A 5,295-nucleotide genomic window follows, 5' to 3' on the forward strand; every position below is an offset into this window, starting at 1 on the left:
TTTAATGCCGTGCTGATAAAACTGTTGTAGAAATTCTTAGGTTCCGGATGTGCTACCGCTTGGCAATCACACTGTCGGCACAGAGCACTCATCCAACTGTTATTCCACACAAGTTTCTGTAGAATTGGGCAACAGGGATTTCTGCTAGATTCCTCTTTCCTTGACTTTTCCTGGGCTACATTGGCCAACAGCTCCTGCAAGCTGCCTGTCCTGGGGTATGAGTAAAATGGGGGTTGGTATATCAGTGAAGGCTCAGAATCTTCTAAGCATCAAGCCCTAGCTCTCTGGCCTCTGGCCAGGGTTCCTCAGGCTCTAGAATCATTAACTCCTGCAGGAAGCCCACAGGACAGATAGATATGTATCAGAGCATCATCTGCTTTTGCTGAACTGGACACAGTGACTATTGAAGCTCTGAGATGGAGAGAAGTCAGGAGAGAGATGGTGGTGAGCGGGTGGCAGGGCAGGAGCCCAGTGGTTGGGGGCTGAGGCTATGGAGGGAGATGGGCCTGTGACCCAGAACATTTGGAACATTTGGACTCTGGGTCACTAGCTCACGATCACTGGCTGTATGATCGGCTCTGGCATCTTCACGTCACCACAGGGGGTCTTGGTCTACACGGGCAGCCCCAGAGCCAGTCTTGTGGTCTGGGCAGTCTGTAGCCTCCTGGCCATGCTGGGTGCCCTGTGCTACGCTGAGCTGGGAGCCCTGGTACCCAAATCTGGTGGGGGAGTATACCTACATCCTGCGAACCTTTGGCTCCTTGCCAGCCTTCCTGGTCATCTACACATTTGTGCTGGTGGGTCGACCAGCCTCCATCGCTGCTGTCTCTCTGAGCTTTGCCGAATATGCAGCTCCCTTTTACCCTGGCTGCTCCTCACTGCCCCAGGCTGTGCTCAAGGGTGTGGCTGCCACTTGCCTCCTGCTGCTGGTGCTGGTTGACTGCAGGAGCTCGCAGCCTCGCTGACAAATGAGTGCATATTTGCCAAAGTGTTCTCCTTGCTGGTCATCATTGGGGGTGGCGCGGTGGTGCTGGGCCAGGGCCGAGGCTGCACCAAAGCCCTCTGTCCACCTTCCACAACACGACGCAGCAGGCTGGATGAATCGGCATGGCCTTTTCCCGGGGCTTGTGGTCCTCTGATGATGGGAATAACTTCAGCTATGTGATGGAGAAGCTCAAGAATCCACAGGTGAGTCCATGATACTGCTTCGGGGGTGCGAAATCTCTGAGCATCAGCGGTTCCAGTTATTGTTATTTGAGTTAACTAAAACCATGAGAAATTGGCTGAAGACACTGGCTCCCTTCTAGTGCTCACAGGACCTGAATGCCAGCCACTGCCTACTTTGATTAGTCTGTGGAGTTCTATAAATAACAACTTCTCAAGTACGCAGAGAACTTCATAGTATCTCTGAACTTTGTAGCGTCCCCAGGGTTCCATTTTGCTGCCTTGTGAGGTAGACATCATTTCATTTTTCATGTGGGAAAACTGAGGTTTAGAAAGGGGAAGTGATTTCAAGGTCACACCGCTAGTAAGAGGCCATGCTTGATAACTCAGCTCAGTATCTCCAGGATTATTCTCTCTGGAACATTTTAGTAGAGACTTCATTTATACTTGCCAAGGCATGGGAGCCACTACAGGACATAGCAGCACGGTTCGGGGCAGGGAAATGGGCCAGTCCTGCCTGGCTCACCCACTTATGGACCTGGGGTGAGCTAGTCATTGCCCTGGTCGGGGATGGATTTGCAGGGCCCCTTGGGAGGCATTTGGAACATTTGGACTCTGGGTCACTAGGAATATTAACTCCTTGCTATAAATATATTTGCCCAGGATGCTATTTGTTTTCCTATTCCCCCGAAGGAGTTTTAAATTCTCATAGGATGAGAACTGCCAGTATTTTCCTCTCTGTCCCTTGGGTTGGCTTAAAAGCCATGGCAGCTCTCAGCTCTCAGCAAAGGCTCCCTGGGAGGGGGTTTGGGAGACATTCAGAGGAGAAGAGGAGCTTGAAGACTGACGTCTGAGAGCAGACAGAGCCGGGAGTTCCGGGACCTGGTTTTTGTTCCTGCATTAATTCCTTGTGCTTCTGTTCTTTGTCTCTAAAGTGAGGTCACAGTGACTGCCCTGCCTACCTCACAGGCCTTTGGAGGATCGAATGGTGCCATCACTGTAGGAGCTGCCCAGGGCTCTGAGTGCCTTAAACAGTTGTACTGTTGTATTTTCAGGTAAATGGTTAGTGTGCACTAGGCTGGCTCTGGGATGGGGTGGGGACCACAGAGCAGGGGCATCGGCTCATTATTTTCACAGGGACGAGACCCCTTTCTCTCTGAATCCAGGCCCTGGGTTCAGAGCTGCTCCAGAGAAAGAGCAAGGGGCCCAAAGATAAGTGTGACGAGCTTCCATGCCACAGAGAAGGGAGGGGCAAGCTTTTCCTGCAAAGGGTCGGAGACTTAATATTTTAGGCTTTGCAGGCCCAACGGTCTCTGGCACAATGACTCAACTCTTGTAGCATGAAAACAGCCATCAGTAAACCAGTGAGTGTGGCTGTGTGCCAGTAAAAGTTTAATTACAAAAATAAGCAGTGGGCTGGCTTTGGTCTATGAGAATTAGTTTGCAGACCTTTGCTGTTTACTGAGTATTTTTGACAAAATTGGGTTTCAAAGCAAAAACAAAGCCTTTCCTCTGAATGCTGGGCATTTAAACTCCTGGCTCTAACTCTGCTCTTGGAAGCACATGCTAGGCTAGGTGTGTCTTTGTTCATTTCACATTATTTTCCAAGGAATTGCAGAGCCTGTGTCAAACCTGGGCCAGCCTCTTGCCCATGCAACGGGCATTCGAGTGAAGAATTAAGGTTTATTTACTCGAGAATAAAACCAGGAAATCTCTCTGTTCTTGTGGTGTCTTTGCCAGAGACCTGTCCATGGCACAACTCAGGGCTCTGTAGCTGTCACAGCTCATTAGCTGGTGTGGGGATTGCCCAGGATGAGTCAGGTTCAGAAGCACACCAGGTCCCATCCTTCTGACTTGGCGTGAGGGGTTCCCAGGGATGCTGAACTTTCAGTGCTAAAAGCCAGAAAGTCCCAGGCAAACTGGGATGAATTGGTCACCCTACCTGGCCCTTGCCCTCAGGACAGGACAGGATAGGATGGAGCCTTAGATACAATAAAGCAGATGTGCTTGTTGGGGAGCGGTCTCCACTTGCTGCTGGAGCTCGGACAAGGGAGATCTCCATGAGGCAGAGCAGTCTAGAGAGCTTCCTGGAGGAGGAGGACTAGAGCTGAACGTCAAAAGGCTGATGCATTTTGTGGCAAAATAGCCACATGGAAGCAGGAAGAACCTGAATCCAGAGACCAGAAAGAACAGGGCATGTTTGTGTCTCAAGGAAATATGGGAGGTGGCAGGCGGGGGGTGGGGGGAAGGTTGTGAGGATAGGTCCTGAGATCCTACTTCGTCCTCAGTGGCCCCAAGCCCTTCCTCTTATATTCTCCTCCAATCTTTTCCATGGGCAGAAAGCTCTGGAAATTGCTTTTTATAAAATATTGAGAAATGGAAGATATGTTAATCAGGGGAGGGTGCTAAAATAGGAGAGGGTGCTACCCAGTGGTGGGAGGAGCTCTGCCTAGGACCGCGGCACAGCCCCCCAGGGACAGCTCTGTGCCGAGTCTGAGAGAGGCCTTCCTGCATCTTGGTAAAGAGCGACCTTGTCTTGGTTGCGTTTCATGTTGCATTGTGTCGGTGCCATGTTCTGGGCTCATCAGGGCTTGCCTGCCCCTCTCAAGGTAAGCAAGAAGACTTCTGGAGAAAGCCCCCCAGGAGTTGGGGGGGCGGGTACCACGGACATGCTTCCTACTCTGGAGTCCGAAGATGTCTATCCAGGGTGGCCCGAGCCTGGGGAATATTGGGTTAAGTTCTGTGGGTCCCCAGAGAGGCCCCTTTTCTCCATTTGCTCCTGGCTTCAGAATGATGTGCAGGGCTAGGGGCGTGGAGTAGGAAGGAGCAGTTTTCATCCACTACTCAGTTTTTATTGAATGCCTGCTCGAAACATTCAGCGGGTGAGTGTGGGGCAGCTGGGCCCACAGCCCCTGTCTCCAACTGTCTCCTTCACTTCCTCTTCGTTGACCCTCACACCTTGTGGAGAGAAAGAACAGCAGGGAGTCCCATATTACAGATTCCCAATGATCCTCAATTTCCAGCTGAGGCCACTGAGGGTCAGAGTAGAGCCCGTGGGTGTAGCGGCCCTCAGTCATGGCCTTAGTCCTGTGGACCCAGAAACTAGGCAGGGTTGGCGTGGTGGGTCCTGGAAAATCCCAGCCGGCATGATCAGTGAACAGACGACTGTGGGCATCTTTAACTGTCCTGTCTCTTCTCTGTGCCTCTGCTCTCGTGGTTGCCCCTGCTGGAACTCCCTCCCCTTCCCACCTGCTCCGATCACGTCCGTTCTTCAAGGAAAGCTCAGCGTAAGGCCCTGATCATTCTGGAAGCTTTGGTGATGGCTCCTCTCCCTTCCCATCCCTGTCAGCCCCTCTGTGCCTCCACTGTTCTGATTGGTTAGTGGTCTCCCAGCACATCGGCCTGTTCGCGTGTGCAGGGACTCTGAGCCCACGGAGGAGGGGCACACAGCCCGAGTGCCCCCAGGGCCTGGCACATGCTCTGTAGCCAGGATGAGCTTGGTGTTGCGCTGTTAAGCTTGTTTGGGGGGCTTGCGAAGGACCTCACCGCTTAATGCATGGCCTCTTCTCTCTGCCTCTACAGCGGAACCTGGTGTGGGCACTGACGTTCTCTGTTCCCATTGTCACTGGCCTGTACATCCTGGTCGACATCAGTTACCTACTAGTGTTGTCACCCAACGAGATCCTTTCCTCCGGTACTATGGCTGTGAGCTGCGGGTGAGTGAGTCACGTGACGTGTTCCTAGGCCACCGGGCAGACGTTCAGGATGGGGAAGGATAATGCCCCATGTGTATTTCAACTTGCCTCTGATGTCTTGCTCGCTCCATTTCCAAGTGGGACCTTGCAGCGGTCTTCCAGGTTGCTGCCAGAGTTCCCTTCCTTGATCCTTCTGTTGTCCCAGGAACGAGGTTCTGGGGGCCTGGGCCTGGCTGGTGCCCTTCGCTGTCACACTCTCAACATTCGGCTCTGCCAATGGGACGTTTTTCAGTGGAAGCTGTGTGTGCTGTGTGGCCGAGAGAGAGAGGGCCACATGGTGAGAGACAGGGTCTGGGCTGGCAAGGTACTGGGGCTGCAGGCGGGGTGCTGGGGCTGCAGGCGGGGTGCTCAGGGTGCAGGCGGGGTGCTCAGGGTG

The 5,295-nt window shown here is 52.9% G+C and overlaps 1 pseudogene; it reads left to right on the forward strand.

Moving 5' to 3' along the window:
- Nucleotides 1-416: 416 nt before the first annotated feature.
- LOC102879577 overlaps nt 417-5,295 on the forward strand; it is an 8,493-nt pseudogene continuing 3,614 nt past the window's right edge.

The sequence above is a fragment of the Pteropus alecto genome, unplaced genomic scaffold, assembly GCF_000325575.1.
Source record: "Pteropus alecto unplaced genomic scaffold, ASM32557v1 scaffold61, whole genome shotgun sequence".
Classification (NCBI taxonomy): Eukaryota; Metazoa; Chordata; class Mammalia; order Chiroptera; family Pteropodidae; genus Pteropus; species Pteropus alecto.